Source organism: Talpa europaea (assembly GCF_964194135.1).
Source record: "Talpa europaea genome assembly, chromosome: 1".
Lineage (NCBI taxonomy): Eukaryota > Metazoa > Chordata > Mammalia > Eulipotyphla > Talpidae > Talpa > Talpa europaea.
The window spans coordinates 98,911,926-98,931,375 of NC_140073.1; the positions used below are offsets into that span (position 1 = coordinate 98,911,926).

General features: G+C 37.1%; 1 protein-coding gene across 1 annotated transcript in view; it reads right to left on the reverse strand.

Moving 5' to 3' along the window:
- CCDC148 (coiled-coil domain containing 148) overlaps positions 1-19,450 on the reverse strand; it is a gene marked incomplete at its 3' end in the record, with an annotated part of 222,046 nt that overhangs the window by 50,913 nt on the left and 151,683 nt on the right.

Genomic DNA, 19,450 nt, shown 5'->3' on the forward strand with positions numbered 1-19,450 from the left:
ATTTTTTTATCAATCCATAGAAATCCCAAATCATTGCTTAATAAGACAGCAATTTTTCAGTAAGTGGGTCAATTCATGTAGGGTGTGGAGGTGCATTTAATCACAACAGAGCATTGTAGACATGGCCAAATTGTTATGGCAGTCAAATTAAAGAGGTTTTTTTTTTTTGTGCTAAAGACGAGGACTTAGTACTGCCATCCTCAAACCTTTATCTTTTCTATACCTTGTAGTGTAAAGATCTGTATAGGCTTCAAACCAGGATTTGGTGAAGCTCTGTATAAGAGCTTCATATAGAGAAACCAAAAAAAGGGTTAGGAAAAGGACAAACTTGCAAGCTGACCATAGATCTGAGGCACACAGGAAGGATAATAAAAAAATATGGCTCCAAAAGAATTATTTTGCAGGACATTCTTCCTGCAAACATGGGAAAATGCTATATCGATAAGAAATCAAAGTTAGATCTTTGGTTTTCACAATAGGTAGTCAATTTTATCACCTTCCTGCCTGGTTATTTGAATTTAATGAAACTCTTCTGAGTCCGCATCAAGACTACTTACATTTTAGCTACTTATTAGTGCTTTAAACTTGAACTTTTTTAAACCAATCTCCAATCTGATAAACAATTTAAACACATCAGGCAGAACCCTGCTCCCCTCCCCCGCCCACAGAGGCGGCACTCTCCGACCTGCAGAGAGGAGGGAAACAACAAACCAAAACGGCCAACAAGAACAAAGGACGCAGCAAGCGGGACTGTGAGTGGAAAGGAACTATTGCAGCCACCACACCCCGTGAACGGGAGCTGAGGCGAACCCTGCAGGATTCGCCGGGGCGGTGAGCGAATGGCTCCGGGCGCCATTAGAGAAGAACAAAGACCCCGAGAGACGCGCACACAGCCCGGGCTGCCGGTAAGCTTGCGCGGAAAAGGGCGCGCTCGGCGCGCTTGAAAAGCAAGTGCAGACCGGGATAGCGGCTGCCCAGGTCCCCGCGCCTGCGACCTAGGCTTGGGAGACGACCTAGGCTTGCGGGGAGACGCGCGGAGGTCCTCATTGAGGTGAAGGTCCCTCCCTGAGTAAGCAGGAACCAGGCGCCCAGGCACGGGAGCGGTGCAAAAGGCGCCATTCCCGCGCCACTGAACTGGGCTACAGCCCGCGTCCTGGAACTGAGGGCTTTGGAACTGAGACCCGGGGCACGAAATTAGGGGCGTGGGTTCCCCACGACGGTGGGGCACAAGGCAGACACAGCACCCCAAAGCCGTTGAGGTGTACCCTACCATCCCCGCTCTGCTCCCTGTCCCACGGGGTGGAAAATCAGCTCCCAAAGGGCTCTAGGAGAGATCTCTGGCGCCACCTAGCGACTTGAAGCCAGCACAGGCTCCTGAAGGAGCTAGTGGCCAGCTGGGGAGTTAGCCCACACCCGGCCCCTTCCGAACAAGTAGTGTGAGCCCACAGGGAGAGCGAGCACCCACAGCCAGGGCAGACCAGGCACGCAGAAGAGTGTGCCTGACACCGGACGCGCAGGGAGTGTGTCCCACATCACCATTTTAGAACAGGGACATTTCTTCAGTAAAGACTACCTGCAGAAGGCTTCCTCAGGAGCCAGAGGTGAGCGGGGGAAGTTCACCCACGACAGACCCTCTCTGGCCTGCAGTCCAAGCCCAGAGGGGGAGCAGGAACCTACCGCCGGGGCAGACCAGGCGCACAGGGGAGTGTGTCCCCACATCGACATTTTAGGACAGGGACCTTTCTCCAATAAAGACTGCTTGAAACTGACAGATGACTCCTGGAGGAACCAGAGGGGAGCAGAGAAGCTCACCCAAGATGCCGGCCAGTCCCAACAACACAGTGTCCCAACGCATACGGCAAATTAGAAAACAGACAGTAGGGAGGAGAAGAACCACACGCAACCTAGCAACTCTCCAGAGAAAAAGCACACCACAAAAAGAAAACCAGCCCCCAGATTGCAACGACAGTAACTTGGAAGAACTTCTGAGCCTTCCAGAAAGAGAATTTAAAATTGCCGTGATTAAAAAACTGACAGAAGTCATAAAGGAAAACAATGATAAGGGAAAAATAATCAACGATCAGAAGAATGAAATTGAGTCCCTAAAGAGGGAAGTAAAAGAAATGCAGGAGATCAAAGAATTAGTGGAAGAACTAAAGAATTCTGGGAAAAGCAATGAAAGCAGAATTGATGAAATGGAAGAACGAATAAGTGCTCTTGAAGACACAGAAATAAAAAGAACCAAAACAGAAAAGGAAAGAGAAGTACGAAGGAAAAAGAATGAAGAAAGACTTCGGGAACTATCTGACTCCATGAGGAAAGGAAATATAAGAGTTATAGGAATACCAGAAGGAGAGGAGAGAGATGTAGGAACAGAGAAAATATTCAAAGAGATAATTGAAGAGAACTTCCCAAATGTGAAGAAGGAGCTGAAAATTGATATACAAGAAGCAAGAAGAACACCAAACTTCCACGACGAAAGAAAAAATACAGCAAGACACATAATAGTAAAGCTCCCTAGAATCCAGGACAAGGAAAAAATAATGAAGCTGGCAAGAGGGAAGAAACAGATAACATTCAAAGGAAAGCCAATCAGGCTGACATCAGACTTCTCCGAAGAAACACTACGGGCAAGGAGAGAGTGGAGGGACATAGTCAACAGACTCCAAGAAAATAGATGCCAACCAAGAATACTCTATACCGCAAAGCTCTCCTTCCTCTTTGAAGAAAGAATATGGACCTTCCCAGACAAACAGAAACTCCGGAATTTCATTGCAACTAAACACCCACTCCAAAAAATACTACAAGGAGTCCTAAAGCCAGAACCTCAGAGGGACGAATAACAATGAAAGAAGGCCAAAAAAAAAAAAAAGTTATTAAAAGAATAAATAAATAAAATCAAAGGAAAGACAAACACAATGGCAAATACAGATGTTAACATATCAATATTAACTCTAAATGTAAATGGACTAAACTCTTCAATAAAAAGACATAGAGTTGCATCCTGGATTAAGAAACAAAACCCAACCTTTTGCTGTCTCCAGGAAACACATTTAGCTACAAAAGATAAAAATAGGCTCAAAGTTAAAGGATGGAAAACAATCCTACAAGCAAATGGACCAAAAAAGAAAGCAGGAACAGCTATACTTATATCAGATAAAACAGATTTCAAACTCAAAAAGATAAAAAGAGACCCCAATGGTCACTACATTATGATCAAGGGGACAATACTTCAAGAAGAAATAACACTCATTAACATATACTCACCAAACGAAGGAGCACCAAAATATATCAGACAACTGTTGTCCTCTCTGAAAACAGACATCAGAGAAAACACATACATAGTGGGAGACTTCAACACACCACTATCAACAATGGATAGATCAACAAGACAAAAAATAAGTAAAGAAACCAAAGCTCTAAATAAGGACCTAGAGCAATTGGGCTTAACAGACATCTATAGAACACTAAACCCCAAAAAAACGGAGTACACATTTCTCTCAAGCGCACACGGATCATTCTCCAGGATTGATCACATACTGGGGCACAAGACAAACATCAACAGATACACCAAGATTGAAATCATATCAACCATCTTTTCTGACCATGAAGGCATCAAACTAGAAATAAACCATAAAAAGAAGGCAAGGAACTTGCCTACCTCATGGAGATTAAAAACCACACTACTGGAAGACCACTGGACTAATGAGGAGATCAAAGAAGAAATTAAAAAATTTTTTGAATTGAATGACAAGGAAGACACCAATATCCTAAATGTATGGGATGCAGCAAAAGCAGTAATAAGAGGAACATATATAGCAATAGAAGCTCACATCAAGAAACAAGAAAGAACGCAAAGAAACAACCTAATCTCGAAGCTCAAAGATCTAGAAAAAGAACAACAAAAAAAACCCAAAACCAGTAGAAGAAAAGAAATAATAAAAACCAAAGCAGAAATAAATGAAATTGAAACTAAAAAAACAATCCAAAAGATCAATGAAACCAAGAGCTGGTTCTTTGAAAAAATCAATAAAATAGACAAACCCCTAGCCAGGCTCACAAAGGAAAAAAGGGAGAAAGCACAAATAAACAGGATCATCAATGAAAGAGGAGAAATCACAACGGACACAGCAGAAATCAAAAGAATAATCAGTAACTACTATGAACAGTTATATGGAAACAAGTTTAACAATCTAGAGGAGATGGACAAATTCCTACAACTCTACAATCACCCAAAGCTAGATAAAGAAGAAATAGAACACCTAAACAGACCAATTACAATTAGCGAAATTGAAATGGTAATCAAAAACCTCCCCAAAAACAAAAGCCCAGGACCTGATGGATTTACAAATGAATTCTACCAAACATTCAGAGACGAATTAGTGCCTATCCTTCACAAACTCTTCCAAAAAATTGAGAAGGAAGGGACAATACCAAACACGTTTTATGAAGCCAACATTACACTAATACCAAAACCGAACAAGGACAACACAAAAAAGGAAAACTACAGGCCAATCTCCCTAATGAACACTGATGCAAAAATCCTCAATAAAATTTTAGCTATCAGAATCCAACAATGTATCCATAAGATAATTCACCACGACCAAGTAGGATTCATTCCAGGGGCACAAGGATGGTTTAACATCCGAAAATCAATCAACGTTATCCAACACATCAACAAAAAGAAATATAAAAACCATATGATAATATCAATAGATGCTGAGAAAGCTTTCGACAAAGTGCAACACCCATTCATGATAAAAGCCCTTGAAATTCTTGGGATACAAGGAACATACCTCAACATCATAAAGGCCATCTATGACAAGCCAACAGCCAGTACCATTCTCAATGGTGAAAAGCTGAAAGCAATTCCATTAAGATCTGGAACAAGACAAGGATGTCCACTCTCACCACTGCTTTTCAATATAATACTGGTAGTCCTAGCCAGGGCAATAAGACAAGAGAAAGACATCCAAGGAATCCAAATAGGAAAAGAAGAAGTCAAACTATCACTATTTTCAGACGATATGATATTATACATAGAGAACCCCAAAAACTCCACAGAAAAGCTAATTCAACTCATCAATCAGTTCAGTAAAGTGGCAGGATACAAAATCAACACGCAAAAGTCAGTAGCCTTCCTATACACAAACAATAAATCTGAAGAAGAAGAAATCAAAAAAACCATCCCTTTTGTTATTGAAACAAAAAAAATCAAATATTTGGGAATAAATCTAACAAAAGAGGTAAAGGACCTATACAAAGAAAACTATAAAACACTGTTAGAAGAAATAGAAGAAGACACAAAGAAATGGAGAGACATCCCCTGCTCGTGGATTGGAAGAATAAACATTATTAAAATGGCCATCCTTCCAAAAGCAATATACAGATTCAATGCTATTCCAATCAAAATTTCAATGTCATTCTTCAAAGAAATAGAACAATTATTGATGAAATTCATATGGAATCACAAAAAACCCCGAATAGCCAAAGCTCTCCTGAAAAAAAAAGAAGGGAATGGAGGCATTACACTCCCAGACTTCAAACTATACTACAAAGCCATAATCATCAAAACTGCATGGTATTGGAACAAGAACAGACATACAGACCAATGGAATCGAATAGAAAATCCAGAAATAAACCCACAGATTTATGGTCAACTAATCTTTGACAAAGGAGCAAAGACTATGCATTGGAGCAAAGAAAGTTTGTTCAATAAATGGTGCTGGGAAAACTGGGTCGCTACATGCAAAAGAATGAAGCTTGACCACTACCTCACACCATACACAAAAATCAACTCAAAATGGATTAAAGAACTAGACATAAGACCTGAAACCATAAAATATATAGAAGGAAATATAGGCAAAACACTACGTGATTTGCACATCAAAGACATCTTTACAGACACATCACCCAAAGCAGTGATAGTGAAGGCAAAGATAAACAGCTGGGACTACATCAAATTAAAGAGCTTCTGCACAGCAAAAGAGACAATAACAAAAACAAAGAGAAACCCCACCAACTGGGAGAACATTTTTGCACCCAACACTAATGATAAAGGACTGATCACAAAAATCTGCAAAGAGCTGATGAGACTCAACAACAACAAAGAAAAGAATCCAGTCAAAAAATGGGCAGAAGAGCTAAAAAGAAACTTCTCTGAAGAGGAAATGCAAATGGCCAACAGGCATATGAAAAAATGTTCAACATCACTTGCCATCAGGGAAATGCAAATCAAAACTACCATGAGATACCATCTTACACCAGTGAGAATGGCACATATTAAAAAAACTAGCAACAACAAATGCTGGCGAGGGTGTGGAGAAAAAGGAACTCTTCTGCACTGTTGGTGGGAGTGCAAACTGGTCCAACCACTGTGGAAAGCTGTGTGGAGATTTCTGGACCTACTAAACATAGAGCTTCCATATGATCCAGCAATTCCACTCCTAGGTATTTACCCAAAGGACACAGAAACATCAATTCCAAAGAACACCTTCACCCCTATGTTTATAGCAGCACTGTTTACAATAGCTAAGCTTTGGAAACAACCCAAATGCCCAAAAATAGATGACTGGATCAAGAAGATGTGGTACATATACACCATGGAATATTACTCAGCATTCAAAAAAGATAAACACATGCAATTTGCAGCAACATGGATGGCACTGGAAGGAATCATGCTCAGCGAAATAAGCCAAAAAGAAAAAGAAAAATACCGGATGGTCTCACTCATAGCAGGAATCTAGAAAACTTAAATAAGGGACCAGGAAAATGAATAACTATAAGAAAGTGAAAATCAAAATCAACAAAAAACTATGAACCAGAGACACTTTTAGGGGGGCGGGGGCGGGAGGGGAGGGATTGGGGTCAGAATGGGGGGGCTGCAATTGTATGGGGAATATAACAATAAAATTTATTATAAAAAAAAAACACATCAATTGCTTAAAGGTCAAACTGTCATACTCTTTCTGAAGAACAAATAAGAAAATAACTAGCAAATTTAAGAATTAAGAAACAAACTTTCAGTAGTTATTAAGCAGAGATGTAGTGAAGATTTTTATACTAGTATGTTCATTATGGCTTTAAAGTGTAAAAAAATTAGGAGTAATATAATACTCCAAACTGAGAAATTGGTTAAATGCAACATTTCACATGATGCAAACCTATGCAGTCACTAAAAATTATGTCGTAGCAAAACAGGAGAAAATATTCAAACTATATTGATAAATGAGAAAAAAATCAGGTTAAAAAATATATATGAAGTGTTGCTATACTTAAAGCCCCTGATTATATAGAAAAAAGTTATAAGGACATTGTTAACAATTTTCTTTTAGTAGGGATTTAGGATTTGGGGTAATTTTTATTATATTTTTATGCTTATTGATATTTTCCAAACTATTCAAAATGGACATAAAATACCTTATAATTACAAAAGGATTTTTTAATAAAATCTGTCCGAGAAAAATCAATATTTAGAAGGAACATTTATGAGACTAAATATTAATTCCTGAAATCTTCAAATTCTATTTCTGTATCTTCAGATGGTAATAATATATATATTATATATATATTCTTGTATATGTTTTTGTTTGTATCACCTTGCATAGGCTTCACTTTGACTTTCTATAGAAAAGTTTCACAGAACAGTGATTTAATTTTATACCACAGGCTGTATAAACATCAATGCATATCATATGAGGATTGATTTAGATTCTTCTGTAAAATTTCTATGGAAAATCCTATCCACTGGGTCCTTTGCCTCACTTCCCTCAATACATGCTGCCAGCTCCTGACACACTGGGATGTTGTCTATTATTAGCAAATAAGAGCTAAAAGCTTCCTTTTAACTTTAACCATGTTCAATTGCAGTACCCCTTTTTAGTCTTGGTTTGCTGACATAACTTTATTCCCATCCTTTTAATTTTTTGTCTTTCTTTTACTGATTTTCTATTTTAATGATTCTTAATAGGAAACAGATGGCACACTCAAAATTAGGATAAATTCAAAGAATGTAATAACGGGACAATTAACAAAGGATGGTTGGAATGCAGGGCAATCACATGAGATCATCTAGTTGCTGAATTGCTTTATCTTAGACCAGAGTCAGAGAAGACTGTATGGGAAGGGTCACCTGACAGGAGCTGAGACCTTTGCTAGAGGACACAGTCAGTCAAACACAACTCGGCAAGGCAAGGAGCTCAGGGAGCAATTTTCCCAACCTCACTGTGTCCTCCCACATTTTTTCATCAATGTTCCACTTTGAATCAAATAGAAAAAAAAAACCCAGGCAGCATATTCAGAAGCCAGTGGGCAAGAAAGCCCTATAGGACACCACCACTGGCTACAGAGCAGAATGGAAAGTAGATGTGACTCAAGAGGAAGACACCCAGCCCAATATTATTACTGCCTTTCATCATAAATTGTCTCTTTTAGGTGCTGTTCACTTTGATCACTTACGTGAACATTCTTTTTCAAAGCAGAGCTGCTGACTCAAATTGGCAATTGCTGTTTTCTGCTATGGTGATATAGTCTTATGTCCTTATAATATGATGAGCCAAGATAGTGAACTGGGGTAAACACATTAGTTATTGTTCTGTTAATTGAAATGCCAGGTGGGTTAAAAAATAACTGTCATGTCTTCTTTAGGAATTGGTCTATTTTAAATATGGGCATTGAAATATTACATTAATGAACATGTCACAGGTTGATATTGCTAAAATGAATTTGGCTGTAATCTTGTTTAATTTCCCTCTTTTCAATATTCATTAAGAAGGGAGTGTCGATACTGAAGATGTTGTATTTCAAAGCCTGAATTATTAGGGAGAGTGAAAAGTAAGCAAACCTCAGAGTCATTCAATCATGACTTCTTAGAGCTGAGGGGATTTTAGCAATCTTAAATCCAAATACCTTATTTTACAATTGAGGAGGCAAAATCCCACAGAACCTGTATAACTTGCCTCAGGCCTCCCACATTGTTAGCACCTCCCTGTTTGACATGTTTTATTCTATACCACAACATTAACATATAGTTGTATATTGCTCATTCATTAAATTCATTCATTCAACCAATATTCATTGAGCACGTTGTGCTAGACATTGGAAACAGTCAATAAATAAATTGATTGATGTTGAGGAATGATAAATGCTAAAAGGAAAATAAAGCAGGGTAAATGGACAGACTGACAGGGAAGGGTGATGTTATTTTAAGTTGGGCACTCAAGTATGTTCTCTTTGATAACGTTTGAGTGGTGCCCTGAATGAAGTAAGATAGTGAGTTATGCATGTGTCTGGGAGAGAAGTTTTCCAGGCAGAGGGAATCACCAGTGCAAAAAGCTAAGGGGTCATGTGCTAGGGCATTTGAGTAGGAGGAACAAAGCTATGATATCTGGAGAATGAGTGAGGGGAAAACTGGTAGTGTTAGGGGGAAAAGGATGTCCCAAAGCTAATTCCATACAGGCTTTGTGGACTCCACCCCCACCCCAGGCCAAAGCCAAAGACAGTGGGAACTCCAAATCCCATCACCACCAAAGGGAAGGTGGCTGGGACCAGAGGGTGGGGTTAAGCAGCCAGGTGGATAGAAAAGGCAGACACGTGGGCTTCGGGGATCCCCCATTTTTGGCTCTCTGCCAGCTCGCAGTGTCCGGCCAGCTCTGAGGGTGACTTTGGGTTTCCAGGTCGTTGGATCGGGTAGGACGCATGAAAGACTTTATTTCCCTATCTTCTCCCTGAGTTGTACATTTTCCTCATTTCTTTTTCTCTTGTAAATAAACCTTTTATTAACCCTTTTGTGTGTGTCTGTAGTAGAGTATTCATAAGTCCCTTTAAAGCGCGCGGGTGAGGACCCACAGCCAGGAACTCGTTTAATATCGGGGTTGCTCTATAACAGTAGGACATGAAATTCAAGATATAATGAAGCCAGAGGTTTGGGAAGGGAGCGTAGGACAGGAAGTCACATAATCTGATATAAGTTTTTAAAACATCATCCTGACTGTTGTGTGAAAATAGACTGAAGGGAGAGAGTGAAAATAGAAAAGGAGGGCACAGAGAAATGGAGTAGATCAAGTGATTATTTTAACAGTTTTGATTTGAAAAGTGTGTCTGCTCTTTATGATAGATGAAGGTTTAAGCTGTGAGAGAGGAGGAATAAGAGTCAAAGAAAATATAAAGGCTTTTGATCTGAACACTAGGATAATTAACTTCTATTTGTTGAGAACAGTAGTATTGGGAAAGAAGTACATTTGGAGGAAAAAATAAGAATATATTTTGGGAAAATTAGATGTGAGGTATTCATACTATGAAGCAATCTGACCAGCATGGCTACTATGAAGAAAATGCTCAAAGCATGGTTTGTTGATAAAGGATGAGGATATAAGAGAGCATCTATACATGAAAGAGGGCAGAGGTACTATCCTGTCACCCCAAGGTGAGGTCTTCATGAATACTCCATGAGGGGGTTAGTAAAACAAAAATCAAACAAACAAACAAAAAAAACCCAGGTAGTATATTAAACACTTTGGAAATCTTAATTTATCACATATGAAGTTAATTACTAAAGAAAGTTTTCCACTTATTTTCATGATAGAATTTTCTTAGGCTTTCTGTTCCCATACAACAATGATTCTACTCTTGGGCCTCCCCGATGGCGCAACAGGTTGAGTGTTGCGCTGTGGAGCTGTCCACAGTCTCTGCAGCATGGATCCAATTCCTGGCCGGCAAGGGAGAAACCCACATGGCGGGGCAGACCTCTCCTGCCTTGCCCGCTGCTCCCCTCAGCAGTGTCTTCGGTCCATCTGCCTGTTCTGCTCCCCGCCCTCTCTGGTGAATTCTCTCACCCTCCCATGCCTCTGACCTGTACCCCAGTTCTTGTATTAATAAATAAATCTTTTTTTTTAAAAAAAAGCAATGATTCTATTCTCTCATTCCCAATAATATTCTAAATCTTTCCTTCTAAAGACATTGTAGTCTTTTTCAATCATACACCTCAAAATCCTTCCAGCTTCCCCACACTCCCTATTCTAAAACCATTTCCACATTTTTAGGTACTTGCTATGACAGCATTTAACTTCAAGATACCATAATCCATATTAGTTTTTAACTGTTGTATAATGATTTATTACAAATTTAAGAGCTTAAAACAGCACAGGATTCTGAGCTAAGAAATGAATAAGTCAGAAATAAGTCCAGCATGGTATGGCTGTATTCTGCTCATGATATCACAAGGATGAAATCAAGGTTTGACAAAATTGAGGTTTCATCTAGATGTCTTAGAGAAAAATCTGCTTCTACTCTCATTCTTATTTTGGCAGAATTCAGTTTCAAATTGTTATAAGACTACACACAGGTTATAGGTTCCCATTCCCTTTTTGAATATGTCAGCCCACTCTCACATCCTAGAGGTGACCTCTTTTCCTTGTCAGATGACCCCCTCAATCTCCGTGTGCTTCAGATTTCTGACTCTTCCTCCTGTAACCAGTCAGAGAAAACTCTCTTCTGCTTTTAAAGAGCTCATATGATTATGTTAACGCTATATGGGTAATCTCCCTATCTTAAGGTTGTCTGTGCCAATTTGGTTATATTATGTAACCAAATCCATGGTGTTTATAGTCCTGGTGACTATATAGGATGCATATTATATGGCTGAGGAGCAGATAATCTCAAGGTCCTTCCTAGAAGTCTACCTACCACAGGTCATTCGTTGACTCCTCAAAGTTCCTGTAATTCTAGAGAATCAGAGTTTAAAGTCTGGGGTTTTTGTTGTTGTTGTTGTTAAATCATTCCTCTGTTTACAATTTTTCCCACACTTTACTCTTTAGTTAGTATATTAGATTAAGAAAGATTTCACAACAAATTATCCTTATAAGAACCCACAAATTCCCACGCAGAGGGAATGGCTTTGACCTAAATTAGGGAATTGCTCTAGATTTCCTCATCAGCACAGAGCTTCTTAGATCTCTTAAAAACAGTATTGTTCCAGTGATCTGGGTTACATTCTGTTTCTGAGAGTCTATCCCATATTGCTTTGGACTACTTCTCCTCTCCCCTGGTTATCTATAGGATGAGTGTAATTCTAGGTATTTTCTAGGTCACCTGAGGGCAAAGGGGGTACCCACATGCCAAAGTCCTTCTGAAGCCTGAGTCTTTTCTGTTATGATATCATAAGAGGCAAGGAGATCACAAAATGATAACTTTTCCCCCAGAAATATCTCTGAAGTAAAGCTAGAGGTTAAAAAGTCCAGTGGAGTTATTCTTACTTTTCTGACAATACTCCCTACTCCTCAGTCATACAGTGTGGGTGGTTTTAATGTTGGGTTAGAACTTGGCTAAAATCACAAGAGAATTTTAATAGGAAAGGCTAGGGAAGGGATATTTTTATGTGAGATTTTTAAGTGAGTCTTGCCTAAAATCTCCATTCTGGGAACAAGACTGAAACTACTTTTGCCTTATATACCATGAACTCCAAGTATCATGGAAAAACAAACCCTCCTGAAAGACTATAATACAGAGCAATTATTATATTATTCAAGCCACCTGAAGAGCTACATCGAGTGCTGGGACCAGTATTACATCACATGAGTTTTAAACTTCATCTAACACAGTAATGTTATTTCTTATAATAGCTCCTAGGAAGAGGTTATGGAAAGGTTTTGCCTTTTGATTTTTATTATGAAAATAATTTCAAAAGTGGACAGATGCTCTGAAATATTGCCATTATCACCTAATAACTCATGAATTAAAAATTTCCTTGAGAAATCAAAACAGTAATTAAAAGTCTTACATGAAACTGAAGTCAAAGACCAAATGGTGTCACAAATTAGTTCTTCCAGACCTTCAGCGATGATATACCTACCCTTCTCAAATCCTTCCAAGAATTGAGAAAGAGGGAATACTTCCAAACACTTTTTATGAGGCCAATACCAAATTACATAATACCAAAAAAACAGGCAAAGACAACACACAAAAGAGAAAATTACGGACGATTTCCCTAATGAATACAGATGAAAAAGTCTTCAACAAAATCTTCACAAACTAAATCCAACAATGCAAAAAAGGATTATATACCATGATCAAGTGGAATTTATTACAGGGACACAAGGATGGTTCAGCATCCAAAAATCTGTCACAGTAATTCAACACATCAATAAAAGGAATGATAAAAAATCATATGGTTATATCAATGGATGCCTAAAAAGCATTTGATAAGATACAACATTCATTTAGATGAAAACCCTTGAAAAAAATGCTAATAGATGGAACATACCTCACCTATAATACAGGCCAGTTATGGCAAACCCACAGCTAACATCACTCTCAATGGTGAAACACTGGAAGCATTTCTAATATTTGGTAGACAAAGATGTCCACTTTTGTCACTATTCAACATAGTATTGGAAGTTCTAGGTAGAGTAATTTGGCAAGAGAGATATATCAAAGGAATCCAAGTTAGGAAAGAAGAAGTAAAGCTATTAGTATTGTAGATGACATGATAATATACATACAAAGACCTGACTAACTATTAATTGAAACAATAAATCAGTTCAACAATGTGGCAGGTTATGAAATCAATACACAAATATCAGCTGTCTTCCTATATGCAAACAATTTGCTAGAAGAGGAAGAAAAAAGAAAAAAAATCCCACTTATAATTAAATAAAAAAGATTTAATACCTAGGAGCAAACTTAACAAAGGCGTTAAAGGAAATATAGAAATAAAACTATATGACATGGTTAAAAGAAATAGAAGAAAGTTATTCCCTGCTCATGGATTGGAAGAATTGACATTATCAAAATGACCATCTTACCCAAAGCAATAACAGATTTAGTGCTATCCCCATTAAAGTTCTGATGGCTTTCTTCAAAGGAATAGAACAAACAATACTGAAATTCGTGTGGAATCACAAAAGATACCAAATAGACAAAACAATCCTGACAAAAAAGAATTGTGGTGTCAAAATATACTAAGGGCAACAATAATCAAATCAATGTGGTACTGGAACAAAAACTGACACACAGACAAGTGGAATCGAACTGAGCGATCAGAAATAAACCCACACCTATATGGACCGTCAATCTATGACAAAAGAGTAAAGAATATACACTGGAACATGGGAAGCCTCTTCAATAAAAGGTGCTGGAAAAACTGGATGGACACATGCAAAAAAATGAAACTAGACCACTGTCTCACCCCATCCACAGAAAGCAATTCAAAAAGGATAAAAAGCATGAATGTAAGACCTGAAACCATATAATATATAGAAGAAAATATAGGCAACACACTACAACATAGGCTTCAGAGATGTCTTTGTGAATTCATTTCCAACAGCAAGGGGAAAAAAAGAAATAAACAATTAGAACTACATCAAACTAAAAAACTTCTGCACAGCAAGCAAAACAAAACAACAACAAAAACCTGTCACTAAAACAAAAAGACACCCTACTGAATGAGAGCAAATATTTGTACACCATACTTCCATCAAGGGACTGATATCCAAGATCTACAAATAACTCATACAACTTAACAAAAAGAAAGCAAATAATTCAATAAAAAATGGACAGAAGAGCTAATTTCTTGCCATTTGCAACAACAAAGATGGAATTGGAGTGAGTTATATTAAGTAAAATAAATCAGGAGGAGAAAGACAAATACCAGATGGTGTCACATATATGTGGAGTCTAGAGAAATGAAACAAAGGGCTAGATAAAGCCAAACTAATAGCAAACTTAGAAATCTGATGGGAGAACTGAGGCTACCAGAGAGTGAGGAGGGAAAACACTGATAACAGTGTGAGGAGAGAGCACAATGAACTGTAGAGGTAGATTATGGGTGTCTTGGTAGTGGATTGTGAGTGATAACAACACCTGAAGGGGAAATCCTGTACCTGCAAAACACAAGCAATGTTTTAGATTATTATCACCTCAATTACATAGATAGCACTTATAACACACACACACACACACACACACACACACACACACGATGCTTTTCCTTGAGTCTTGAGATAAAATTATGAAAACCAGATAATATGTTTAAAATTTTAAAGCACAAAAAAAATGTGATCTAATAATATAAAGGCAGATTTGAAAGATGCTTTTTAGGATCAGGGTAAATTTTGGCATAGGATACAAATTAAATTATTATTGCAGCAAATGGACTCCAAAACACAAATTTCTGGGAAGAGGAATTAGGAGTAAGCTGCACGCTTTTTCAAAATCCTAAGGCAGCATAGTTTCTTGATCTCTATTGCTGCTCTTTTGTGAGAAGAGAAAGCCAGGCACACCAGATATATCAGAGCAAATCAGAAAGAAACCAGACTCAAGTCAGGAAGAGTTGCCTAAGGTGGGGAAGTAGATTTCTGCCAAGATTCTGTTAAATTCTGAAGAACTAAAATTTATCTCTAACATATAAAATAGCTAAAGCAATCTAAGTAGTGTTTGCTGTATATAAAGGTAGTCAGAACTTTGGTCAGTATGTGTGAGTTGACACTGAAATCTCCTTTCTCGCTTTTAACAAATGGATATTTTGGACAAACTATAATACAACACACACACACACACACACACACACACAATATGCCCCAGAGCTGAAAATCAAGATGGAATTCAAAGTCAGTGCACTGAGAAAGAGTCAATACTAAGTGACTCTTGGGAAAACTGAGCTAAAGACCTGAGCACCTAGTGGTTGGGCCTTTAAGATTAGTTGTGGGACCTTTGTGTACAGGAACTGGAATAAAGCTATTTTCAAATAGCAGTAAGTCATGTAGGATTTGTCCGTATTCACAGTGGGGACTCAATATACACAATCACTTGTCAGGAAAGTGAAAGGAGACTTGAATACGGAATTCTGGTCAGAATCCTGAATCCTGGTCAGAATCCTGCCCAGTACCCTAGCTGGGCAGTGTATGAGTGCTAAGTTAGCACACACTTCAAACTCATAGCATAGGTCACAAGTTTCAACATTAATTGGTCCCAAATAAGTAAAATGGATAGGACCTTAGCAGAAGCAAATATATAAACTCTCTGAAGAGATGATCCCACTGAAGAGATTATCAGAATTCACAAAGGAAAACAGAATTCACAATTCTTTTTATCATTTCAAATTTCCATGAAACTACAGATACGACAGGTAAAATTTAGAGGCAAATGACCAATTTTCACAAAATGTATTTGCAACCCATGTATGCGACAACAAAGAATGTGTCTAGAATTTACAAAAATATATATTACTACAGATTAATAAAGATAAAATAAACAAATGGACAAAAAGTATGAATAACCAATTAACAGGAAGAAAATTGCCTAGTTAACATGAGATTTTCAGTCTCACAAATCCTCAGGAGAATAAAGTTTAAAACATTAATGAGAGAACAAACAGTGAAGGAGGCACAATCGATTATGTTGGTGGACTATGGGTGAGTTGGTGGTGGGTACACTATAGTGGTATTACCTGATAGGGTATCCAAATATCACCTCCATTAAACATAAATAAAAATAATTTAGAAAACATTAATGAGCTATTTTCCACATTTACTAGATTGGCCAAATTAAAAAAGGATTGTTGTAATATAAGTTAAAAATATTCTTATAAATTTGAAAACACACAAATCTTTCAATAATAACTCCCCTCCTACATATATCCTAGATAACACTATTCACACACAATATGGCAGATATGGACAAGGCAGGTGCAAAAAGAAAACTCAGGTAACTTAAATGTTAAACACAGAGAAGAAAGATAAATGGTAAGCTAGTTCTACAGTGGAACACTACACAGCAGAGTAAAGGAGTGAACTAGGATTTTTGTATAAACAACGGTTTAAAATGTAAGGTTGAATGTAAGTTCAAAAATGTAAGGTTGAATGAAGAAGCACATACCATACAATAACACTATATGATATTTTGTTACTTTTAACTTTTTTTAATGAATACTACCTATTAAAATGTTAAAAAATATATGGCCTGAAAAGACAGAAATAGAATTCATGATCAATATTGCCTTTGGGGAGGTAAGAAGGGAAGTGGTATTGTGGAAGGCCTCGAAAGACATCATCAAATATAGTTATAAAGTAAAATAAATCTGAAACAAAATTGAAAAAAAACTAACATTTTCATTGCTAGGTGATTGTTAATATGTTTACAACATAAACTTCTGTACTCAAAAAATCTTCTAAATATCAGAAGTTTTTAAAAAAGAAAATAAAATACAATATGTCTTATCCTATACAGTTACAAGAGTTGACAATGCATTTGGTTTAGAGCTTTAAAAAATGCTTTAATGTCTCCTATGATCTATGTAACTAAAACAACATGTTTCATAGGCATTTCTTGTGTCCCTTGATAGAAAGTGCAGCACAGTGACATCATGCCTACATGCAGTTTAGGAGCATGCAAACTTAAAGTCAAAAAATGTATTCTAGGTATGGAGAATTTGATATGTTTTCAAAAGCACTATGGTGGCAATAGATGGGAATATCCAAATATTACATTTAAAAATATAATATAATAGTAAAAATGCATGCCCCAAATATAAACTTGGTACATTTCAAGCTTCTGGAATTCAAAGATTAGATATTTTTAGGAAGTCATATTTTTTACTTCAGCATGAAAAGCAAAAACACAAATATTACTTCCACTAAAAGTAATCTTAAAAATATACCTCCTTAATGCTCATAGGTATAAAATCAATCTTGCATTCAAACCTGTGGAAAGTGTATTTACATTTAATTTGCCCATATGATGATGGTGTTAAAATGCTCAGCCTAAGTACTTTCTTGTTTTATGTTGCACTTGGTATAGCCCTTTGATTACCTAGCCATTATCACCGTCTAATTATTCCTTACATTACTATTAGTTTTGCTGCTGTTATTGCTATTTTGGTGTCAAGCCAAATCTCAAGTTAAATATCAATAGCTGATCTGTTAGCTCAAAAAGTGTTCTCTCCCATCTTTCAAAATAACTTTCTCTTGCTTCCACAAATCTTACAGAATGCAAAGGAAACAGCTAGCAATGTACCTCCATTTTCTCCTGAATAAATATGCCAATTCCCCTACTCAAATTTAATTTAACAATTAAATGCACATACTCCAATTCTCAATATTTGATTTAGTTAGTATGTGTACTCTTTCACTATCTGTGTAAGCCCATGGAAATTGGAACTTTTTCTCGATCTCTTTATAGGGCACTTAAGATTTCACTACATGTAAACAGATACTTTAAAATACATTGCTTTTCGTGGCCATAACAATTCATAGATGGGAAGTGCTACGAAAGTGGCTCAGGTAGACAATAAAACTATAAAGATATATGTTTCCATTATTGCGGTTACATAACAGAAAATAATATCTTCCATAGAGAGGCATAGTTCACATACATTATTTGAAACATGATTGATAATTTTGAGTTTCTGACATTTATGCAATTCTTCCTGTTAACTATGAACTCTCTTGAAGGGAACTGGTGAAACTATCCAACTTAGATTCTTAGAAATTAAACTGTGAATTACATCTTCTTAGCTGCTGATTTTGTCAAATGATCATGTAACTTTTACATATGTTGTCTCCACACTACATGACTCTCTACCAATTTGCTGAGTTAAGAGCAAAGAACAAGCAAGAATGACAACTGGTATATATAAAAAAAGCAGAAAACCTGGCCTCAGCTTTAAAATTTGAATACCTTTATTCATCCAGAAGTGAATTCTGAACAAAAACTTTTAGACAAGTGTTTCATAAACCCTGTTGGCTGAATAGCAAAGTGTCAACTGTGTTCACAAAAACAAAAAAGTTTGTCCACAAAGAACTATGAATTACTCATTCTCAGCACCTTAAGCAGATTTCCTAAAGACAATATTTCTTGTATCATGCAGATCATTTCCATACAGGTATATAGATTAATGGAGATCCCTTTCATTATGTTATGGAGTTGAACATTCATTGCCTTTTTGTGAACTATTTCCACAGAAGTCAGCAATTCTATAAAAAAAATCTCAAAATCTTCAGCAGAAATGTTTTACTGCAAATTCTATAAACTGTGATGTGTAAACAAAAAAAATGTTTAAATATCCCATACATATTTCAAAAATCTCCCCTCAAATATGTTTTACTTTCCACAGGTTATCAGCAACCATTTTAAATGTATTTGTAAATATTGTAATTCATATTTTGAAAATTGGGAAATAAATGTCTGCTCCAAAGTAGAATGATGAATTTGTGTCAAGAAAAAAAAAAAAAATTCAGATGTGACTTCTTTAAAGGGCCTTTTTTATGACATCTTTTGACAATCACTTTCTGTACTGTAGTCAACCCAAATACTATCCCAGAACCTTCTGATCTTTGCCACATCCTTTCTTAGTGTAAGACCTAACAAAAGTCGCACCCCTATCTTTATGTAGATCACCTCTTCTAATCACAAGTATCTGTGCTCACGCAGGTCAATCGAGTTCTCCATGTCCACAAAT